Genomic DNA, 26,405 nt, shown 5'->3' with positions numbered 1-26,405 from the left:
TAATGTTGTCAAATAAAATATTATAAGAATAAAATCTCTCTCTCTCTCTCTCTCTCTCTCTCTCTCTCTCTCTCTCTCTCTCTTAATCTAATATCTATCACTTTTAATATATAAAATTTTAAACCAAAATAACGGAAGTCTTGTAGTCATCAGTAATGATTAAAAACAATAAAAATTCCTTTATTTAATCAATAAACCAATTTTTATTGGTAACAATAAAAAACACATTTTGATCTCAATTTTAGGTCTTTTTCAAGTGAGGCGGACGGATTCAATAATATAAATTCCGGAAAACACAATAAGTTCATGATTCTGTCCCAACAAAGTCAATCTTCTAGCTGTGTTTCCATTATTATGATCATTTGTTTCAAAATTAAAAAAGTCATTACATTGTCAGACACTTTAAAGACAAAGATATATTATACAACATCTATAGATTATACAACATCTATACTCTTACAATGTTAAAGTTATACATTAAATTATATATAAAGTTATAATAAAAGTTATTGTACAAGTTATATCCCATAGAGCACAGAAGCTTTCAGCAACATTGCTGCAACGTTACAATATTATGAGTTGCAATGTAATATTGCAGAGACGCTTCAAAAACATGCAATATCAATATAACGCCGAAATGTTCCAGTAATGTTGCAGAGATATTATAAAATTCCGAAAACATACATATTAAAAAATATGCATCAAGTGTTCCAATATATGTGCAACTTCGTGTAAGAATACATTTATGACATTTTTAAATAGTTTTGTGAGATTTAAATATTAGGATTTGTGTGCAATATTTATATCAAAGATTATAATCTTTTTGAGATTTATAATAGAACGGTAAATTAAATAATTTTTTAGATAAAAAAATAAAATTATTATATATAATTTTTTTTATTTGAAAAATTGTTTAATTTACTATTCTATTATAAATCTTAAAAAGTGCAGTTAATCGGCTATAAATATTAATGCTAAGAAATTCGTATGTATTCATTAATATTATTGCTTTTGCCAATAAGTAAAATAATGCTACTTAGATAATAGAATATTGTATAAGTTTTTATTCCTATATAAAATGTAATAATAATTTTCTAATTTTCTACTATGCGTCTAATATATTTTAGATTTTAATAGATAAACTTTGAGAATATATAAAAATATTTAAAAGAAATAAGAAAAAAATTTATTGCAATTGCGTAAATTCACAATTTTTTATCTGAATTTTGGATGAAAAAATATATATGGTAAAATATTATATGGTAAAGTTACACAAATTACAACTAATTTCTTTTTATCTCTCTTGTCTTTATATATGAACAAAGTTTATCTGCTAAATTTGAAGCGTTATGCATATTTATAGCAACGCGTTTCAGTGCATAAAATACATTACGCCGTAACATTGCAGTAGTCTTACATTGTAATATTTCTCAGGGCGGACATTTCAGTATTGCCACAAGTTTGCAGTAACATTGCAGAAACATTTCGCAACGTTCATGCAATATTACAGTATTTCAATGTAAGGTTTCTGCAATGTTTTTGTAATCTTTCGCGCGGTGCTGTATGGGATATCGAAGTTATGTATAAAATTTTATATGAACAATCGTTTTTAATTTTTATAACACTGCTGTTTACTGTAATCAAAATTAGTCTCATAAAAAAGGTTCAAGAGATTTAAATAAATCTTGACTAGATTATTTATATATTATTTAAATATTTAAAATCTATTTCAAGATAATAATTTAGTCAGAATGGAATATCTTTTTTTGTAAATTATATTTAGTAACAGATTTCCTTTCTATTTATTTTAATTTTTACTACTAAAAAATAGGCAAGTAGTAACTTAAAACGATCAATGTACATTCTTATTTCTTGAATAAAATTACATCCAGAAATTCATTGAAAGACATTAAAATTACTTACTTTGATGTTTTATTCGTGAGCGTGATAATATACAATAACATATTATACTTTGCACAAAATATATTAAAAATACTTTTAATTTAACAAAAATGTTTACTTAAAATTTGTTAGAATAAAATATGATTTCTAAAGAATGTTTAAACCTTATTTACAACTTGTAGCGTTGCTGACTGATGACGGATTTCAATATTGACATACGTGTTGCTATGACAACAAACTAGTAATAAGGTAATAACCAGAGACGGATCATGGCAAAGAACTGCCGTACAGACTTTTGTATAACATATAATGCATAAGGCATAGTACATAACGCAACGCACAAGACTTGTGCATAAGACTTTATATATATCATAACCTCAAACTTGTTAATGTTATATTCACAGTATATCGTCGCGCAACTTTTAGGAGCTAATAATTTATGATAGTTAATGTAAAAATATTATTATAAATATTTTATTAGAGAATATATTTTAGTCAATTTAAAGGATATCTAGTTTTTTAAATTTAAATTTAATTTATTCTTAGATTTATAAATATAATTAATTTTATATAATTATTTATGGTTTGGGGTTAAAAATTATGGGATAAACTGTAATTTTTATTAAAAATAATTTTAATACATTTTATTTAATAACCCAGATAGCCAAATAAAGGCAACGTGTTGTTATTTTGCTGTCACTTATTCCCTATTAATTTTATCAAACTAAAGCCAAGGTGTTTCCGCAAACTGTCTGTTGTTCTGACATCATATAAAATTCTATATTAGAATTCAACGAACTGACGGCAAGTTGTCAACATGCATGCACAATTGCTGTCAATGTGACAAGTTTATTATTCCTCAATGCATGCACTTATAATTTTATAAATTCATGAAGGTTATTTGCTCTCCCGATGTTAACTTTGTTCCACGTTAAATTACAATGACAGCAAATAGTGGGCAAATTCACAACATACATGCAGTGCATTAATTTGCCCGATATGCTTAATCTCGCTTGGCTATCTGGGAATATTATTAAAAATTTAATTTTATAGAAAAAGTTTAATAATTTATAGATTGAGGTTTAGAGTACTTTTATTATTTGTAGGATCGCATGCGTTACAACTCAGTGAATAATATGTTGTCAAAAAGATCTCTAAAAGATATCCTGTTTCTGAAAATGATAACATAAAGAGACTTCTAAAAAATAACATAACGACGTCAGAATGTTAACTAATACGCTGTTTTGTGAGAACAGAAAGATATCATGAAACTGATATCTAAAAGATTTCTTAAATCGGATATCTAAAAGGTTTCTTAAATCGGATATCTTTAAACTGCAACTAAAGATCAAAAATAAAATAAAAATTTTATTTTTTTTTAAATTATTTTTATCAACAGTACATACTAAATATAGGACAAATTTTTATTGATTAATTAAATTTAAATTGTTTTATTTTATTTTATTCTTACTTGTCGCTGGTAGGTTTTGGCACCTTAGGATGACGAACCTTGTACTCTATTTGCTACGCCAATTTGACTCATCGATATAGGTACTTGTTATTGTCATACATATACCTATATGTTATAAACTGACGCAATTATATTATTTTTTATAAAAGCAATTAAATTTTACAAAACATTAAAAATAAGTAGCATTAATTTATTTACTTATTAATTTCATTGTTAAATTTATCATTTTCCATAACCTTAATAATTTGATGGAAATTGCGATCTATTTAGCACTAATACTTTGAAGCGTTCAAATGGTTAATTAAATGGTTAACTATATAGATCATATATTAATTCTAAGAAAAATTGAATAGTACCCAGTGAACAATATGTTGTCAAAAAGATCTCTAAAAGATATCCTATTTCTGAAAATGATAACATAAAGAGACTTCTAAGAGATAATATAATGATGTCAGAATGTTAACCAATGCGCCGTTTTTTGAGAACAGAAAGATAACATGAAACTGATATCTAAAAGATTTCTTAAATCGGATATCTCTAAATAGTCAAAGTTTGTTAACATATAGATAGAAACTCTTTAATGAGATATCTCAAAGACCTCTCTTAGTAGACGTCTCTGGTAAATGTTAGAATTTTGACATCATTTCCAAGATATCTAAATGTTTTCTTAAAAAAGTTCTCTTAAAGTTTTCATTCTGACAAGCGTGTTGTCTGGGAACAGACATATTTTAAAGTAAAAAAATTATTGAAATCTTTTTTTTTCTTTTTTTTTGGAGAAAAACGTTTATGATGTACAAAACATAAAGTAAATATTAATTTCAACATTTAAATTATATACATATCCTTTTCCCTTTTTGGTGTCTCTTCAAAAGTAAGAACATGCCCACATAGAAACGAAACCTCCAATGGACGTCCATTAGACGTCTGTTTGAAACTTCCAGTGGACGTCCATTGGATATCCAATACAGAGCCATTGGAAATCCATAGTTCCGCATTGTATACGTTCATTGGACTTCCATTGGACGTCGTCAAGGATGTCTACTGGACATTGTGTAGATCGTTAATGGGGGCTTCATGGAGCCTCGATGGACATCTGACGGATGTTTCGTGGATCATTACGTATGAAAAAATGTATTCTTAACAAAATGCAAAAGTGCCTTTATTGAAGAATGTTTTATACTTAAAATAGCGTTAAGTACAAATATTTCTTGATTAAATGTATTATTATATTTCTTATAAATATTTTTTTAAATATATCATTGTTCTTAAATAAAAGTTTTTATTTTATCCTTCTCATTTTTATTAATCTTTTTTACAGACTGATATAGTTCATCAGTCTTATGCTATATGTCGATGGCGAAATCTTACTTCTTTCTGCGCTCTTAACGAGCCCCTTTTATTCACCTAAAAAGTGCATTTTATTCAAAAGAAACACACGTCACGTAGCGGTGGGTAGTAAAGGTTTGACAGAGCCTCGGTGGATGATTGACGGACGTTTTGTGGATCATTAGTAGAGGAGCCTCGATTCCACGAAACTTCTGTCAGTCGTTCATCGAGGTTCTGTGAAGCCTCTACCAATGACTCATGAAACATTCATCAGTCGTCCATCGAGACTCTGTAAAACCTCTATTAATTATCCGCCTAATGTATAATGGATCCCCACAAAAATTACCTTTTTAAAAAAAGGTAAAAGAAGTGCTAAGTATACGCGCGCAAAAAACCCCCTCAAAAGTGTATTTTTATACAAAACGGTCTCAAAAATGTATTCTTGTAAACAAACAAAAAATGTTTTTTCTTTACAAAAAATATGATATGAAGAAAATGCGCCAACTATGAAAATGGATGTTCATACGAATTAGAATATCTACTTTTACAAATACTTATTTGTACAAATATTACAAATAAATATTTTAATACTACAAAAACTTGGCGCCGCTAAACCAAATAATTTGCTTTAATACAAAATTGCTTTCTCATAATTTAACTTGCATAATAAAATAATAATTACTTAAGATTACAATTTTTTACAATAGAAATTGTAATGGCATAATATACGTGTAACATTATACACGTATGCGTGAGAGAGAGAGAGACAGACAGACAGACAAAGCTTTTATTTTCGTTCTAGGGCAAGCCCTCTAAGAACGATAAGATTAGCGTACAAAGTTAACAATAGCCGATATGGGAGTACAGTATCTTAGTGCAAGAGGTGAGTAATTCGAGAGGCTTACAGATACTTAAAACTAAATAAGACGAGGAGAAAAAAAGGAAGAAATATGAATAAGAATACAAATAAAGATAATTTAAGAATAAGATAATATAAAGAATAACAGTGAGTAGCTAAAACAGAGAGAGAGAGAGAGAGAGAGAGAGAGAGACATATTCGAATGTACGCACGCATAAGAAACTGATGGCGAATTCGGTTGGCATGCACTCGCTCCGTCCCAGTTCTAGTAACTTTTTATTACTGGATGCTCGCACTTGAAGCCAGTATTTTTGTACTGACCGCAGTGCACTCGAGTGCCGTGCTAGCGCTATTTGCCCGAGTGCAGTTTCCCTTGATTCCCTCCCAGATAGCACAAAGACATCCATTGTATGTCCAATGGATATCCGCTTTTGGACATTCGGACGTCCATTAAGAGTTCAAATAAGGTCCATCGGACATTCGATGGACGTCCATAGGATATACGTTTGGCACAACTTTGTACATACATAGAAAGTCCTATAATGGACGTCCATGGGATATACGTTTGTCACAATTTCGGACATTCATAGAAAGTTCGAAATAAACCAAATTTTGGACCTATTATGGTTTGATTATTTCTTTTGGGCCTTTTTCAATAAAAGGGCTTGCTGCAATAGTGGATTAATCTACATTTTGTAAAAATCATCGACATAAAGCATGGACTGCGCATTTCCTGCAAAAAGCTCTTGAAAAGTGTCCGGCGTAAAGACAAAGAGGAGATGTGGTCCGGGTCAATTTCTTTCTCTGTCTAGCGACCATTATGCTACTGGTTAGACAGAGACAGCTCTTGACCCGGACCAATTGCTGTGTCCCTTTTTTTGGTCAGAAAAAGAAACAAAAAAACGAAAAAAAAACAAAAAAAGAAAAAAAAGAAACAAAAAAAACCAAAACGATAAAAAACGAAAAAGAAACAATAATATATTACAACAAACATTTAAAAAAATACCAATAATTAATAATGTTAATAATAAATAAAAAAATAATACGTATTATTTCATATTATTTCATATTATATCTAAAAATAGAACAATTAAAATAAACCTTTTAAAAATTAAAAATAATATTTATTATTATTTATAAATTAATGTTAATTATAAATATTGTAAATAATATATATATATGTATATATATAATAAAAATAATAAAGATAAATTATATAAAAGTAAGATACAAGTGCGGACATAAATCAAATATCCAGCACAGGACGTTCTGAATAGAACATCCGTTTAAATTCCAATAATGGACATCCAATGAATGTCCATTTTATGTCCCTGGACATGCGGACCTGAATCGGACTTAAAATGAACGTCCTTGAAACATCCAGTGCTATTTGGGCTTGAGTCCCACTTGATTGAATTGAGTGCGTGCGACTACGTGCGACATTGTGTTGCGTTACAAAAAAAATATACTAATACAATTTCTTATAGTCAAACAACCTAGTTTGTAAATTAACAGAAATATCGGTTTTCTACAAATTTTTGTTTCTTAAAATTCTTTTTGCAAATTCTTCCAGCATCTGAAGTTATGATTAAAATTGTCAGCAGCGATTGTCCGAATACTATAACCAAATAACTGGCCAAAGCGATTGAAAGAACCAAGACATTTTATACAGCATAATATATAAACATAGCGGAAACATATATTTTTATTTGTAATTTATAGGTAAATTATTACAATATCTTGTAACATTTTATATTTTTTATTGTACATATTGCTATATAATGTATTTTATATTTATACTTACAAATTAAAATATATTTCTTATTTTTTATTATAGAAATAAAATATAAATTCTAAAAACACGGAAGAAACAAAAAATTTTTGGTGTTACGAAAGTACACGATTGATTTTGGACAAATATGAACATTATCTTCCATTAGTAGGACCTATGAAGCAATTTAAATGTATAAAAGGTATGTGGCAACAAATTGCGAATGACATTTCCATAAAAATGAACATTTCTCGAACTGCTATACAATGCGAAAATCGTTTTAAAACTATTCTAAAACGTAAAAATGAATGTACAAGACATAATCAACAATCTGATGCAAAACGAATAAGAGTGGAATATGAAAAGGAGGTAAATAAGATAAAAGCTATCGATGACAGTTTGGAATCTGAAGTGCTACAAAGTGCTGGAAAAATTATTGAGAACAATAAAGAAAACGTTATAAAAGAAAGCAAAATAAATAAAAAGAACAAGACGTTATCCATAAGTGAGACATTATTAGAAATTCAGAAGGATAAAGAAGAAAAACGGGAGAAAAGACATAAGAAGAAATTAGAAATGCAAAATTTTCTGAAGATTTTTACCAATAATAATAACGATGTAGATAGCGATTAAGATAAAACTATCTGTGTGATAACCCACACAGCACACATCTTTCAGAAAGCTTTCTGAAAGATATCGGAAAGATATCTTCTGTCAGATATCTTTCAGAAACCTTTCTGAAAGATATTGTGCTGTATGGGAAGAAACCTTACCTACATAAGAAATCATTTAATTCGTAATTAAATACTAAGTATATGAGTTTAAAGACTTACATTATTACACAAACTTAATCATATAATTACACAAAAAGAACGTTTATGTTATTTATAAATAAATAATATTCATTTACATAGTGATTAGGATTAGGATTAATACAACGTGATATAAAACGATGTAGTCTGACATGATTTTGTGTTCATAGTTGTAGAGTGTTTCTGTTATTGTGAATTTAAAAACTGTCAATTTACATAAAAAGAATGTTTATGAATGTTTATGTTTATGTTTACATAAATATTTATTTTTACGTTTAATAAACGATACATAAAATATAAAGTTATAGCTTTATTTACAATTAGTATTATAAGTACACTTGTAAAATTAAAAAATTTAATGTAATGGGTTTACATATATGTACATTAAACTAAACTTTAATATTAACTTTTTATTTACTTTAATTAATTTTTTTGTAATTACAAATTATTTGCAGCTAACAGATTACAAATTATGTCTCTTTTTATTTCACCTTCTCTCTCATTATTATTTTGCTCATTATGTATAATTTCCTTATTATATTCATAATTAACGTCAATGTAATCTTTATTCATTATACATATGTTATGCAACACGCAACAAGAAATAATAAAATTAGCACACCATGGAACTGTCAAAAATTCCAATTGCATTAATTATCTAAACTCTAAACCGTTGTTTTAATAAAGCAAAAGCATTTTCTATCTTTACTCTTGTCATAGACAATTTATTATAATAATTTTGTTGAGCAACAGTAAGATTACCGTAATTTCTATATGGTGTTAATAAATAATTTGTCAAAGGATAAGCCGCATCGCCTAATAAATGATATTCTCCGCATATGTTATGTAATTCGTTACTTAAAAATAACAGTTTGAATATTCTTGCATCGTGTATTTTTTTATAAATAAGATTTATTTTTTTTAAGATTTATTTTTTTGAGATTTATTTTTATTTAAGTATAATACCTCTACTTCTTCATCACTATATCTATTAATAATATGTAACATATTTGAAACTTTTGGAATTTGTTTTTTCTTTATTAGCACCTCTATAACTTCCTTATCACTTGAGGAACTGGAACTAGTTAATAATTCATTTAATATGAACTGCCATTTTGTCTGTTTGCATTGGACTGCACCGACGAAAATCTCAGTGTGGTTCAGTGCGAATAAGTGCAGTGTGCTTCAAACGAACGTAAAACTATACTGCTTTAGTGCAGTGCAGTTCAACCGAACATGATTTCCCTAGCACGCGCTTTTAGTGCACATCAATCGAACATGTGTAGATTCTAAACTAGTGAAGTGCAAGTCAACAGAATGCGAAACATTAAACGAGGGCGCACTTAGTGCGCACTAGAGCACCCAACCGAATTCGCCATGAGATATTAATAATCGCTTCCTTATAAACAAAATTATGTACTAACACAAATATACACATACATGCACACGGGCGCACGTACGCACGCACGCAGGCACACACTCACACATTCAGATGCACGCACAAAGGAAGAAGAAAGAGAGCTGGCAACTTATTCGGTTTAGCGACGCTAAGTTTTGTAGTAAAATTTGTATTAAAATATTTATTTGTAATATTTGTACAAATAAGTATTTGTAAAAGTAGATGTTCTAACCCAGGCAGCAAGGTCACGTCCACTGGACGTGACCTTGCTGCCTGAGTTAGAACATCTACTTTTCAATAATTCGTCATTTAAGGTCGCGGACGTCATGTTACCAAATTAAGACGTAATAATAACGTCATTTTTTGACCTATTAATTACGTCAGTCATTTATCCATCCTACAACGTATTTTCGACTGTATCTAGTCATATTCTTGACTAATTAATAACGTCAGTTAATTGATATTTTATAAATATTTTATAAATATTGCGTGCTGTCTAGAGTATAATTTAGCTTTATTAAAAGAACAGAGCAAAAATTTTTATAAGTTTTTCCACATGTTATTTCGCATATGTAAAAATCAGAAAAAAAACTAAATTTATATTTATTTATAAAAATATTAGTTAACTACAAGTTTCATGTTTTTGACTATTGAACTGATTTATAACAAATATGTATTCATGAGCATCAAGTGTTCATGGATCATCACGAGGTGCCAGGTTGCGTACGATCTTCGAAGTCAAGCAACGTCGACGGCGGTTCAGAGTTGGATGGGTGACCGCGGAAGTTAGGCAATCCCAGATGTGGCTATGGTGTGGTGGGTAACGATGCTTGTTGAGAAACAACGTAAATTTTTTTTTTTTACATTATAATTATCAGTGTTGGGTAGTATCTCTATACATGTATCTAGATACATGTATAGAGATACATTTTGTGTATCTGAACCTGTATCTGAGATACATTTGAATTAGAGTATTTGTATCTGTATCTAGATACAAAACACAGTATCTGAACTGCTTTTCAGATACATTTTCAGATACATTTTCAAATACATTTTCACGTACTTTTTGTCTTTATTGGGAAAAAAATGTTTTTTTAAGGTCATTTTTTATTTGCTATTACTGTCGATAGCGTCATTTAGATTTGCGCAAATAGTACTTATGTATGAAATAACTTTGCTATCTAGTCTATAGAATCATTAGATTTTGTGCATATTACATACATTATTAATATTATTATTATTATTACAATAAAATATAACTTAAAAGACGAGAAACGCAAGTTTACTCAACAACAACAAACAAATAAAAAATTCGGAAAAGACAGTAAGAGTTCAGTGACAGGTATTTATGCGCAACACAAAAATGTAATTATTTATTTTATAATGCGCTTTTCGTGTTGCGCACACAACATTTAAATTTTTCAGATTTTTTTATTTAAATAATTTAAGAGTATCTGATACGTATCTGAGTATCTGTATCTAGATACATTTTTTTATAAATATCTGTATCTGTATCGAGATACATTTTAAAAGTATCTTACCCAACACTGAATTAATTATGTTATTTCAATATTTTCACAATGCAAGTACTGCATATATAGAACATATACCCGAAATATTTTCTAAAACGTCAAAATAACGGCGACTTTTACTACCTGGGATAGTCATAAAAATGACGTTAAAATGTCGTCTTTATTGTGACGTCAACGGTCTGTGACATTAAACCGTCATTTTAATGTCATTAAGACGTCAATTAGTGACGTCTGCTTCGTCATAAAATGACCAAAAAATGACGTTAATTAGACGACACCTTGCTACCTGGGTAATTCGTATAAACATCCATTTTCGTAGTTGGCGCATTTTCTTCACGTCATTACTTTTGTAGAAAAAAAATTTTTTTTGTTCTTTTACAAGAATACATTTTTGAGGACGTTTTGTATAAAAATACATTTTTGAGGAGGTTTTTTGCGCGCGTATACTTGGCGCTTTTTTTACCTTTTTTTAAAAAGATAATTTTTGTGGGGATTTTACTTATTTTGTAGTGACAGGTATCTCATTTCTTTTTGCAATATGTAGATATTCTTAAGACAATCAGAGATATCTGTTTTTCACATGCTTCCACATTGAAAAAGATATTCTGCAATAGTATGTAGTCAGTATGTCTAAATATTTTTATCCGCTTATGCTAGCGCTACACTATGCGCGAATTCGCGATTCGTAATTCATAAATCGCGATTTATCTGACCACTCGATCAGCGAATCAGTGCGAATGACGAATCGCGCATGATGAATCAACGAAATTTTCTCTCCACACTATTCATGAACGTCAGATAAATCGCCAATTACGAATTACGAATCGTACGAATACGCGCATAGTGTGGCGCTAGCATTATATGTGTGTATGTATATAACTTTGTTTTTTTTGTTGCGACAATACGAAAATTAACATTTTTTTCAAGTTTACTTTATTGCTTATAATATTGGGTTTTTAACAAACTATATTATGCAATGCGAAAGTCTAATATTCTCTCACATACACAAGCGAATAGAAATGCGTAGGTATACTAACTGCATTAATTCAGACTTATCTTTCCCTTTTCATGCTTTCACATTGAAAAAAACGTATCCGAATTTATACAGTTCATATGTCTATTATTTCTTTCCGCTTGTGTATATGTATATGTGCTCAATAACATTGCTCTTTGTTGCGACAATGCGGAGTCTACGACATAATATTCACATGTTTCATTGATTATCAATTATTTTTATAAATAATGCGATGCGTATAAAGTCTAATACACATATATAAACGGAGCATAAGCTTACTAACTATATCATTCGGGGTATATCTGTTTTTCACATGTTTCCATATTGAAAAAGATATTTTGCAATATATATAGTTAGTATGTCTAAATATTTTTATCCGCTTATGTGTATGTATATAACTTTGTTTTTTTTGTTGCGACAATACAAAAATTAACATTTTCTCAAGTTTACTTTATTGCTTATAATATTAGGTTTTTAACAAATTAAATTACGCGACAAAAAGCCTAATATTTTCTTACATACTCAAGCAAATAAAAATGCCTAGATATATTAACTGCAATAATTCAGACTGATCTTTCCTTTTTCACATGCTTCCACATTGAAAAAAATTACGTATCCGAATTAGTACAGTTAATATGTGTATCATTTCTATCCGCTTGTATATATGTACTTTTTAAAAAAGGTAAAAAAAGGCGCCAAGTGTTTGGTTTTTCCCTTAAGCAAAAAAATTATTGGATGTTTTAACCTAAGTAATATAAGAAAGAAATCACAAATTCAAGATAAAATTTTTTATCAAATTCAACCTAAGTGGTATATACTTTTGGATGGTTCAACCTAAGTATTATATATCAAGTGTGTCAAATTCAACCTAAGTAATATATACTAAGCGCGTCAAATTTAACTTAAGTAATATATATCAAATTCAACCTATTCCTGAAATTAAAGTTTATACTCACACACACACAAAATAACTTCTCTACAAAAATAGTAATTTCTGAATTTAAATTCAACCTAAGTGATATTTTCTTTTAAGGAAAAAATTACAAATTCAAAATAAAACTTTTAATCAAATTCAACCTAAGTGGTATATACTTTTGGATGGTTCAACCTAAATATTATACTCACACATAAATTAACTTCTCTACAATAATAATGATATCTAAATATTTTGCGCCAATTATAAGAACAAATATTTTTATAAAAACTAAAACATTATTACTATTCTTTAGCCAGTTTTTATAATACAAAATTTTTTAGATTTGACACTATAAAATTAAAGTATTACGTTTTTTTTTTCTACAAAAGTAATGATATATATAGAAAATGCGCCAACTATAAAGTAGATGTTTATACAAGCTAGAACATCTACTTTATTATGCTTTGGCTGACATTATAGTTTAATTTTTTATTAAGCCCGTATCAGACTAGAGATTGATATTGAGATTGAAATGAAATATAACCAATTAGTTAGTCAAATTCTAATTCAATCTCAATCTCAATCTCTAGTCTGATATAGCTTTGATTGTCTTAAGTTTGTCTTTAGATACAATTTCGTTAATTACGAAGTATTTTAACGATAAACTTAAGAAGATTCTTAAATATAAGATTAAACTATAAATATTAGCCTTTTGTATTAAATATTGGCTGCTGTGCGCCGATACGAGGCTGCTATGCGCCTGCAAAAAACAATTGTCAGGAAGTATATTGGCAAAGAGTAAAGAAAATAATATTGAGCTGGTAAATAAGTTTTAATACAAACAAATTATAAATATTACAAATAAATATTTTAATACAAATAAATATTTTACTACAAAAACTTGGCGCTGCTAAACCGAATAATTTGCCAGCTCTTCCTTTTTCTCTTGTATGTGCATCTGAATGTGTGTGTGTGTGTGTGTGTGTGTGTGTGTGTGTGTGTTTAGTATATAACTTTGTTTATAGAGAAGCGATTTACTTAAGTTTAGTATAATATAACTTATTAGTTTATAAGGAAGCGATTTACTTTTAAGAAAGTAGTATCTGTCTTTTATGCGTGCATACGTTCGAATACCTGTCTCTCTCTTTTTCTTTCTCTCTCTCTCATGCATGCGTGTATGTTATATGTATTGTTTTAATATGTAAGTGAGATTGTAAGAAAATGATTTTGTATTAAAGCAAATTATTCGGTTTAGCAGCGCCAAGTTTTTGTAGTAAAATATTTATTTGTATTAAAATATTTATTTGTAATATTTATAATTTGTTTGTATTAAAACTTATTTACCAGCTCAATATTATTTTCTTTACTCTTTGCCAATATACTTCCTGACAATTGTTTTTTGCAGGCGCACAGCAGCCTCGTATCGGCGCACAGCAGCCAATATTTAATACAAAAGGCTAATATTTATAGTTTAATCTTATATTTAAGAATCTTCTTAAGTTTATCGTTAAAATACTTCGTAATTAACGAAATTGTATCTAAAGACAAACTTAAGACAATCAAAGCTATATCAGACTAGAGATTGAGATTGAGATTGAATTAGAATTTGACTAACTAATTGGTTATATTTCATTTCAATCTCAATATCAATCTCTAGTCTGATACGGGCTTAATAAAAAATTAAACTATAATGTCAGCCAAAGCATAATAAAGTAGATGTTCTAGCTTGTATAAACATCTACTTTATAGTTGGCGCATTTTCTATATATATCATTACTTTTGTAGAAAAAAAAAACGTAATACTTTAATTTTATAGTGTCAAATCTAAAAAATTTTGTATTATAAAAACTGGCTAAAGAATAGTAATAATGTTTTAGTTTTTATAAAAATATTTGTTCTTATAATTGGCGCAAAATATTTAGATATCATTATTATTGTAGAGAAGTTAATTTATGTGTGAGTATAATATTTAGGTTGAACCATCCAAAAGTATATACCACTTAGGTTGAATTTGATTAAAAGTTTTATTTTGAATTTGTAATTTTTTCCTTAAAAGAAAATATCACTTAAGTTGAATTTAAATTCAGAAATTACTATTTTTGTAGAGAAGTTATTTTGTGTGTGTGTGAGTATAAACTTTAATTTCAGGAATAGGTTGAATTTGATATATATTACTTAAGTTAAATTTGACGCGCTTAGTATATATTACTTAGGTTGAATTTGACACACTTGATATATAATACTTACCCAGACAACATGCATGTCTAAAAGACATCTTTAAGACGTCTTAAAAGAGACGTCTTTGAGACTTTATTAAAAGACGTCTTTATGACGTCTTAAAATCGTCTTATTTTAGACGTCTCTCTTAAGACGTCTAAAATACGTCTTTTTAAGACATATTCTTTGAGACGCCATTTAGACGTCTTTACGACGTCTGAGAAAGACGTTTTTAAGACGTCGAATGACGCACATAACCAAATCTGCCGTGTGATGCGATCAAGTCGATCGACGTGCTTATCCCGTATCAATTTTTGAACTCTTGCACGTATCGCGTGTGTGTTGGGACGTTTTGTCCCGGTTTGCTGTGTAACGCAGCCGAGTGTGGATACGTTAATACAACACAACTTTTTAACTCTCGTACGTATCGCGTGTGTAGGCTGTTATTGGAAATAATTAACCTTTAATTCTGACAACATTTCTGACAACAGTTTTTGACAATTAATAAACCGGACGATAATAGTGTTGCGCTTAAGTTGCTGTAAAATATGTGACTGAATCCAGTATCTCTGTAAAATTCTGTAATTTCCAATCACGAAAACATGAAATAAAATTCAAATGTATAATATAAAATTTTTTATTTATAAAAAAACTTATCTTAATAATAAAATAAAAATAATGAAATATAAATATAAAGTATTTTGTTTAAAATAATAAAAAATAAAAAATAATAAACCTAGCTTTTGGAATCCTTGGTGGAAAAATTTTCTACAAAATTCTAAAAAACTATAAAAATTTACAAAAGTGTGTTTCAAATTTAGCATTTTTCTGTAAAAAACTACAAAAAAATGCCAGAATTGGAATACTTTTGTAAATTTTTGTAGTTTTTTAGAATTTTGTAGAAATTTTTTTGCCAGGGATGTCTAAAATAATTTTTATATAAGACGTCTCAAAAACGTCATAAATAAAAACAATTAGACGTCTTTTAGACGTCTTAAATCGGGTCATAAGACGTCTTAAAGTCGTCTAAAAGACGTCCTTCTGATAGTTTTATAAGACGTCTTATAGAAATATAAGACGTCTTTTAGACGTCTTTAAGACGTCATAATGTTCTCTGGGTAGGTTGAACCATCCAAAAGTATATACCACTTAGGTTGAATTTGATAAAAAATTTTATCTTGAATTTGTGATTTCTTTCTTATATTACTTAGGTTAAAACATCCAATAATTTTTTTGCTTAAGGGAAAAACCAAACACTTGGCGCCTTTTTTTACCTTTTTTAAAAAGGTAAAAAAAGGCGCCAAGAACGTCTTAAATCGGGTCATAAGACGTCTTAAAGTCGTCTAAAAGACGTCTTTCTGATAGTTTTATAAGACGTCTTATAGAAATATAAGACGTCTTTTAGACGTCTTTAAGACGTCATAATGTTCTCTGGGTAGGTTGAACCATCCAAAAGTATATACCACTTAGGTTGAATTTGATAAAAAATTTTATCTTGAATTTGTGATTTCTTTCTTATATTACTTAGGTTAAAACATCCAATAATTTTTTTGCTTAAGGGAAAAACCAAACACTTGGCGCCTTTTTTTACCTTTTTTAAAAAGGTAATTTTGTTGGGATATCACGCATTTTGTAATGTTTATAGACCACTTAGATTGAATTTAATGTATCTATCACTTAGATTGAATATCTTGAATTTTGTAAATTTTTTGTTAAAGGAAAATCACACACTTGGCGCTTTTTTTACCCTTTTTAAAAAGGTAATTTTGTTTGGATATCACGCATTTTATATTTTTTTATAAACTACTTAGTTTTATAGACCACTTAAGGTTACACTCTAAAACTTTCTCTTTGAGAAAAATTTTACTAAGAAGTTAAAGTTTATATAACGGATATAATACTATAAATTTTTAAATAAAATTTTTCTTTAGAGCATGTTTTGGAACCATGCCTAAGTTGAATTTGATGAAAACGATTATCTTGAATTTCTGTCTTCCCTTAAAGAAGCCCACACACTTGGAGCCCTTTTTACATTTTTATTTAAAAAGGTAATTATGTTTGGTCACTAATTTAATTTAAATAATATATTTCCTGAAAAATCATTAAATAAATGATTTAACCAATACTACATATGTCACTTGACACGGGCTGACCCGTGGCCCGGGCAACCTACGTAACCGATTATTAAAATAAAATAGCTCTCTGATTTTACATTAGTATCGATGAGAAATGAGATGTATGATGTAGAAGATTTGTGTATTGGTTAAATGTTGCTGTAATTGTCAATCAATATTAATTATCTAACAAAATTTCAAATCAAATAAATGGTTTTAACAATACTATTTTATTCTTTACTAGTAACATATAATTGTATCTTGGTGACAAAAGTAATACCTTGGTGATGATGATAGTTCTTATCCTTATAACATGATTGACAATTACAGCAATAATACACATTTTCTACATCATGCAACATCTCATCTACCTCATCAACACCAGTATAAAATCTGAGCTATGTTATTCTCTGATTATTTAATTTTACATTTGTGTCAATCTCATTTATTTCATCGACACAAGTGGAAAATCTTAATGAACGATGATTAAATAGATGAGATGTTAAAAATCATTAAATAAATGATTTAACCTCCACTACACATGTCACTTAACAGGAGCTGACCTGTGGCCAGAGCAACTTATGTGACCGGTTAAAATTAAAAATAAAATAGCTCTGTAATTTTATATTAGTGTCGATGAGAGATGAAATATTGTATGATGTAGAAGAATTGTGTATTGGATAAATGTTGCTGTAATTGTCAATCAATCAATATACTATTTTTATTCTTTACTTTATTATCCTTACAACATTATCATTGAAATTACAACAATAATTACACATTTTACATCACGCAACATCTCATCTACCTCATCGATAAATCTGAGCTATGTTACTCTCTGAAATTAATTAATTTATATTGGTGTCAATGATTAAAATCATTAAATAAATAATTTAACCTCCACTACACATGTCACTTGACAGGAGCTGACCTGTGGCCGAAGCAACTTATGTGACCTGTTAAAATAAAATAGCTCTGTAATTTTATATTAGTGTCGATGAGAGATTAAATATTGTATGATGTAGAAGAATTGTGTATTGGATAAAAAATGTTGCTGTAATTGTCAATCAATATTATACTATTTTTATTCTTTACTTTATCCTTACAACATTATCATTGACAATTACAACAATAATACACATTTTACATCACGCAACATCTCATCTACCTCATCGATAAACTGAGCTATGTTACTCTCTGATTAATTAATTTATATTGGTGTCAATGATTAATAATAATAAAACCTCATATATAACCTATCATCTTCACACAACTAATTCACGGCGCGAGCGAGCCACTGGTGACCACGTGACTTATACATTGCCATATACGGTGCTATAGTGACGATGCGAACGCCACACGGTAGTAGATGAGCGAAATGGATTTTCGTCCCTCATTTTCGGCACCCGCACTACCCGCAGAGATACCAACAAGGTTGACGATGACGACGACGTATCTTAAATGAAATTTTGGCTTTTTGGACTTTGCGTCGCGATATCTCCATTCATAGGACATGTAGAGAAAAAATAAAAATAGTTTTCTAATATAAATCGACCCCAAGCTTTCGATTGAGCTTACTTAGAAACTCGATCGATTTAACCGTTTCTGAGATTCAATAATCTCGAGTGCTCGCAAGTCGCGTACTCGCGTAAAGAGCACGGTCGGGCTCGCGCTGCGCTTTCACTTGGCGCGAGCCACTACCGTGTCTCTTGATATGCATAATAACATTGCTTTTTTGTTGCGACAACGTGGAGTCCAATATTTACATGTTAGTATTATTAGTTATAAAATATATTATAATTTTTGATATTACATGTAGTTTGTATGATATATATATATATATATGTATATATATATATATATATATATATATATATATATAAAGCAGATTTAAAATTATGTATATTATCTTTCTCTTCCATATTGAAAATGTCTGCTTGTATGTAAGCGTATCATTGGTTTTTTTGTTGCGACACGCGGAATATACGACCTAACATTTACTCACATTTTTATTATAAATAACCTAATAAACATTTTTTTTCAAACATCAAATAATGCGATGCAATTGAAGTCTAATATCCTGTCACATAAAAATTGCCCCGACATATTGGTTGTACTGTCTCATGTATCCAAACCTAAGCATAGTAAAACTTTAAAAACACACATGCACGCACGCACGCACATATATTTGGCGTCTTTTTTTTACCTTCTTTTAAAGAAAGATAATCCTGTGTAAATATCATATATTTTGTGGTGTTAGGCATCTTAAATCTATGAAACTATGATTAATTTCCCAACTAGCCAGGCCTGTTAAAATCACATATCGTGAAAGCTTTACGGCAAGGATTGTTTCAATTTTGACAACAATTTTATGACAAGTAATTGTCTGTTGCTTTGTCTTCTAAAAGTTTCGAACAAATTTATGGCAAAAATTTTCATCACACGATACTGCAAATAACAGAGAAAGACTTGTACATAAATATTACGTAGAGAAATTACAAGATTTGCTTCGACACGATAAAATGCAAAATTTAAGCAAATAATAGAGCAAACCTTGCCACACGACATGACAATAAATTTTATGACAGGAACAGGAAATCTTGTTAAACACAGAATAACGGTAAATTAGTAGTAAGAACAAAATAAAACTTACCGAGTACACTTTTGCAACAAAATTGCGACAAAGTGTGTCTGTAAACAGCTTAGTTTTTGCTGGCAAGGCTTGTCGCAAATAGTATGACGCACATTTTATGGAAATAACAGGGTTGCATTATCGAATTTTAAACTTTATTTCTGAGTGACTTTACTATCTATCTCGGGATGGCGTATTTCTCGTGAAAAAGATTTACCTACTGAATTAATAAAAGGGGTTCGTCGAGAACAGGGAACCAAGTACGATTATACCATTCACATATGATATTGAACTAATCAGTCCAATATTTCATTTTTGTTGATCTTAATTTCGACAAGATTTGTCCTGTTTTTGCCACAAATTTGCTATCATGCTGTGTACAGCAAGGTTTGCTCTATTCTTGCCACAAATTTGCTATCATACTGTGTACAGCAAGGTTTGCCTTGTTCTTGCTGCAAATTTGTTGTTATGCTTTACTAGGAAATTTTACCCTGTTATTTGCTTAAAATATGCGTCATACTATTTACAACAAGCCTTGCCAGCAAAAGCTAAGCTTAATGCGGACACACCTTGTCGTAATTTTGCTGCAAAAGTTTGCTCGAGTTTGCGGCAAACTTCGCGCAAAGTTTGCATCATTTTGCTAGCTGGGTTATTACGACATATTTAAACAAGGCATTAATAAATTAAATTTTAATTAATTAATTAATCCGAAGACATCTAATAATACTAGTGCTAATCCCAAGTTCGTATCCTCAACCGTTCTCGAAATTTGCATTTTTTTAATTTAATTAATTAATTAATTAAATTTTAACTAATCCGAAAACATCTGATAATACTAATAAGAATAAGAAGAGCGACAGCGAAATAGAGAGAGAGAGAGAGAGAGAGAGAGAGAGAGAGAGAGAGAGAGAGAGAGGGAGAGGGGGGAGGGGGGAGAGAATGGGTGAACACAAAACTAGAGTGATTATTCAAAAGAAATTTTTCATTAATTATGGACAATTGAAAACAAATAAAAACAGATACGATTCTCGTAACGCAGTACAATTATTAAATTGAACAAAAAAGTCTTCTAAACGTCGCGGAAAATTGGGTGTAAACATTCCCATTCGTAAACAAGTCGCCGCGTGTCTACCGATAGCAGTCGCTTGCCTCGCTTGGCGGTAATATTGTCTTGCCGCGCGTCTGTTTTTGGCAGTAGGCTGAGCAAATTCGGTTATTTCTCAAAATTAATACTTTATTAAATATTGCCCCACATAGAAATTGGCATCCAGTGGATGTCCAATGGACGTCCATTAAACCTCCATAGATCCATGGGACGTCTATGTCCATGGTGGAAGTCAGATGGACGTCCATTAGAGGTCTAGTAAACTTCCTTAGCTCCTTGGAGGTTTATCTCTATGGCGGAAGTTAGATAGACGTCCATTAGGGATCCAGTAAACTTCCATGGCTCCATTGAAAGTTTACCTCCATGGCGGAAGTTAGATAGACATCCATTAGGGATCTATTAAACATCCATAGCTCCATTGGACGTTTTCTTCCATGGTGGAAGTTAGATGGACGTCTATTAAGGATCCACTAAACTTCCATAGCTCTATGGAACATTATTTCCATGATGGAAGTTAGACAGACGTCCATTAAGGATCCATTAAACTTCCATAGCTGTATGGAACATTTATTTTTATGGTAGAAGTTAACCCAGACAACACGCTTGTCAGAATGAAAACTTTAAGAGAACTTTTTTAAGAAAACATTTAGATATCTTGGAAATGATGTCCAAATGGTAACATTTATCAGAGACGTCTGCTAAGAGAGGTCTTTGAGATATCTCATGCAAGAATTTCATTTAAGTTTCTTGAAAATGTTATCCTTATGATATCAGCTAAATGATATCAGCTTAATATCTCATAAAAGATATCACAATGCTGTCCGATTTTTTAGCCGTCCATGCGCGTCGTAGTTGACTCAGAAATCAGACAACACTATAACATCCTGAATGAGAAATCCATTTGATATTAAAAAAAAATTATCATAAAGATGTTTTCAAAAATAACGGTTTGTCTACAATTACTGCGCACAAAAAATGCACAAAATCTAAATTTATCATGTACTGAATACAAAAATAGAATAATAAGTGTACTATTCAATTTTTCTTAGAATATATGATCTATATAGTTAAAATTATCTAATTAACCATTTGAACGCTTCAAAGTATTAATGCTAAATAGATCGCAATTTCCATCAAATTATTATAGGTTATGGAAAAAGATAAATTTAACAATAAAATTAATAAGTAAATAAATTAATGCTATTTATTTTTAATATGTTTTGCAAAATTTAATTGCTTTTATAAAAAATAATATAATTGCGTCAGTTTATAACATATATATATGTATATGTAGACAATAACAAGTACCCATATCGATGAGTCAAATTGGCATAGCAGATAGAGTACAAGGTTCGTAATCCTAAGGTCCCGGGTTCAAAACCAGAGGCAAGTAAGGATAAAATAAAATAATATAATTTAAATTTAATTAATTAATAAAAATTTGTCCTAAATTTAGTATGTACTGTTGATAAAAATAATTTAAAAGAAATAAAATTTTTATTTTAAATTTTTATTTTGTCAATCATCTATCGAGGCTCCATGAAGCTTCTACTAATGATCCATGAAACGTCCGTCAGTCATCCATCGAGGCTCCGTGAAGCCTCTATTAATGATCCACACAACGTCTAATAGATCTCTTTGACGACCTCTAATGAAGGTCTAATGGACGTCCACAATGCGGAACTGTGGATTTCTAATGGCTCTATATTGGACGTCTAATGGACGTCCACTGGAAGTTTATACTTCCATGGCAGACGTCCATTAGACGTCTACTGGAGATTTTATTTCTATGTGGGATGATACAAGGTTTAATTAATTATTTAATTAATTAATTAATTCAAAGACATCTAATAATACTAATGGTTATCCCAAGTTCGTATCTCCAACCGTTCTCGAGATATACATAATACAAGGTTAATTAATTAATTAATTATTTAATTAACATTTAATTAATAATTATTCAATTAATTAATTAATTCGAAGACATCTAATAATACTAGTACTTATCCCAAGTTTGTATCTCCAAACGTTCACGAGATATACACGTTACAGATTTAATTAAGTAATTAATTAATTAATTATTTAATTAATTAATTCGAAGACATCTGATAATACTAGTGCTTATCTCAAGTTCATATCTCTAACCATTCTCGAGATATACATAATACAAGGTTTAATTAACTAATTAATTAAATAAATAAATAATTAATTAATTAATTCGAAGACCTCTGATAATCCTATGCTTATCTTAAGATCTTATCTCTAACCGTTCTCAAGATATATATGATACAAGGTTTAAACATCTGATCATACAGCCATCTGATGGCAAAAAAGTAAAAGTACAAATCCGCATCACTTGGCCGGGCGACGACGATGACTACGACGGTTCTTAATCAAATTTGTTCTTGAGCGAAAAATTTTAATCGTGATATCTCTGCTCGTTAGTCACGTAGCGGAAAAATAAAAACACTTTTATTATATAAATCGGATGCGAGTTATCCATTAAGCCTATTGAGAAATTCATCGGTTCAGTCATTATTGAGAATGCGATAACTACGAATTTTCGCAAACGACGTCTCGCATAAAAGAAGCACGGTGGTGCCTCGCGCTACACTTGGCGCGAGGCACTGCCATGCCTCTTGATGTCGTTTAAGATGTTTGACAGAAATTTATTATTATGGGTAGGATGAACAATTTATCTGACTGCCACCATGGAAGTAAATATCCCATAGACTCTATGGCATAGAGCTATGGAAGTTTAGTGGATTTTTAATGGACGTCTATCTAACTTCCATCACGGAAGTAAACATTCAATGAAGCCATGGAAGTTGACTGGATTTCCAATTGACGTCCATCTGACTTCCATCATGGACATTGACGTCCCATGGATCTATGGAGGTTTAGTGGACGTCCATTGGATATCAATTTCTATATGGGTGTTTTGTCATGGTGGAAATAATAAGGTGTTATTACCTCGAACGAATTTTCACGTTCTGCGCAGCACCAAGTTTCCGCCATCTTGCATAATTACCATAGCAACTGATTCACAGATTGCCGTTAAATTGATAGGTTGCCGTTTAAAATGCCATCGTGTTCATTTAAAACATGTAATTAGAACACAAACATATATAAGACTTCGCATAATAAATAAAAAAAATTCGGCGGAAAATAATAAAATAAAACAAAAAAGAAAAATGAAAGAATTTACTAATAAAAAATAATTTTATATTTTATTATATAACATAAATGCGATAGAAAAAGGCAAAGATAAATATTTTCTGTTTCGTTTAAAAATATAATTAATTATATTACATATTGTTTTTCTTTGTTTATCTGTGTTATATTTGTATTTATGTGTGTTTTTTAATTAACATAAATGTGATAGATAAAGGCGAAGATAAATATTTTCTGTTTCGTTTAAAAGATATATATGTTATTATATTATATATTGTTTCTCTGTGTTTATCAGTGTTATATTTGTATTTATGTGTTTGTATTTTTGTCTTTAATATATTTACTATAATTATAATTACATACAAAAATTTTTTATTATAATAATAACTCTTTCTTGCTCGAATCTTCGTTTAATGTCCATTCAAATTATACAAGATGGCGGAATCTTGGCACGCTCTCTTATTGGTCAATAGAAATGCCAGCGCAATAGCACACCTTGTTACTTCCACCATGGTGATTTGTATTCAAAAATTTTTATACTGTGATGCGCTCTACGGGGTGCAATCCAATTTTCTCGTAAACTTTATAAGAATTATTGTAAAATATAATTCTTTTCCCTACAATTGAAAAAAAATTGAAGTTTGTACGATTTTTTTGGCGGAATTATGACATTAGTGTTAACTATACATTTTAGGCTATTTATGCCTCTTACCGCCAGCATTAGCATTACCCGATACGCACCATGAGAAGGTTGCTGGTCAGATTTTGCATTGTGTGTGTGTGTGCGTGCGTGCGTGCGTGCGTGCGTGCGTGCGTGCGTGCGTGTGTGTGGTGTTGAAGATAGCATTACAGCGCATATAGCATGAAATTTTTCAGGATGCACAGTAAAAAATTTTGTGTTAAATTTAACACATTTCACATGTGCCAACCCATCCACTCATATTTTTGTGTTAATTTAACATATTAGCATATGTTAAATAGCAACATAAATATTATTTTATATTTTAACACAAAAATAAATGTAAATTTTATAATTTGACATAATTTTTATGTAACAATGAGAATATTATGTCATTGTAACACATATAACATATATGTTACTTTAACATTATAATATTGTTAATGTAACGTATATAACGTGTTACATTAACATATTATATATGTTATTTTAACGTTATTATAATATTATTTTAATACGTTATATATGTTAATTTAATATATCATATATGTTTAATAATTATTATTTTAGAAATACTGAAAAATTTTTTACAATTGCATATATAGATTATTCCAGGATCATCGATAAAAATTTTATGTGTGCTCTCTCAATTTTTTGGAGTAAACTATTTTTGGTTTGCCTTGATCGAGTTTTTTTTAATGATTCAGTAGTCTTGTTTATAGTTCCAAGATGCTTTCCCACTATCCCGATAGGAAAAGATTTATAAAATTGTATGACAAAATATTATAAAAGATTTTATAATCCATTATGAGGGCATAATTGAGTAAATAAATGTAGAAACATTAACCTTTTATAAAACATTAATAAATGTTTGCGCAATCAAATTTTGAAATTACATGTTGGCATAACAATAGCGATATGGCGAATCATCTTAACAGCACATTTGCAAAATTAAATTTAGAAATAAATTGTGCAATAATTCAGAAAAATATTTCAGTCGTAATATCCCAAACAGCACCAAGTCTAAAAGGATCATTAAAACTGGTCATATTTTAGGCCAAGACATCTTTTAGTGAGAGCGTATAATCAACGAAAAGACGACTAAAAGTCGGCTCATGACCCGCTTTAAGTCGACTTTTAAGCTTTGTCTAAAAGATGACTTTAAGGTGACTAATTTTAGACATCTTTTAGTCATCTTTAAGACTACTAAAAGATGTCTAAAATTAATCACCTTAAGTCATCTTTTTAGCAAGTGTTTTTAGACAGGTTTCTAATTGTAGATTAGGTTAGGTTGTGACCGGAGATTCGATACACGGAACTGAAAACTTTCGGATATTTGGAAACTCACGAACCTTTTGTCGCTCTGTTTACAGATCCCCTACACGGTCGCCAGCTTCTTTCACCTTCCCAGAAGCAAGGTTGTCTCGATGACCTCGCCGTCTCTGCTACGGTCTTGATCTCTCGTACGATTCCCGACGTCG

At 29.7% G+C, this 26,405-nt stretch overlaps 2 long non-coding RNA genes across 2 annotated transcripts in view; one reads left to right on the top strand and one right to left on the bottom strand.

Annotated features, from left to right (window-relative positions):
• The first annotated feature begins 1,924 nt into the window (after positions 1–1,924).
• LOC105831077 overlaps positions 1,925–26,405 on the top strand; it is a 50,376-nt gene continuing 25,895 nt past the window's right edge. The window contains exons 1-5 of the long non-coding RNA XR_004964823.1: positions 1,925–2,353; positions 5,502–5,582; positions 7,132–7,280; positions 7,396–7,531; positions 26,298–26,387. This is a non-coding gene — a long non-coding RNA (uncharacterized LOC105831077). The remainder of the gene's footprint in view (positions 2,354–5,501; positions 5,583–7,131; positions 7,281–7,395; positions 7,532–26,297; positions 26,388–26,405) is intronic.
• Positions 17,012–19,108, bottom strand: LOC118647658. The gene is made up of 2 exons (XR_004964825.1): positions 18,579–19,108; positions 17,012–18,290 (listed from the first exon to the last, which is right to left on the bottom strand). It is a non-coding gene; the product is annotated as an uncharacterized LOC118647658 (long non-coding RNA).

This window comes from Monomorium pharaonis, chromosome 10, assembly GCF_013373865.1.
Source record: "Monomorium pharaonis isolate MP-MQ-018 chromosome 10, ASM1337386v2, whole genome shotgun sequence".
Lineage (NCBI taxonomy): Eukaryota > Metazoa > Arthropoda > Insecta > Hymenoptera > Formicidae > Monomorium > Monomorium pharaonis.
Note: the sequence above shows the minus strand (reverse complement) of the source record. Positions and strands in the feature narration are given on the sequence as shown.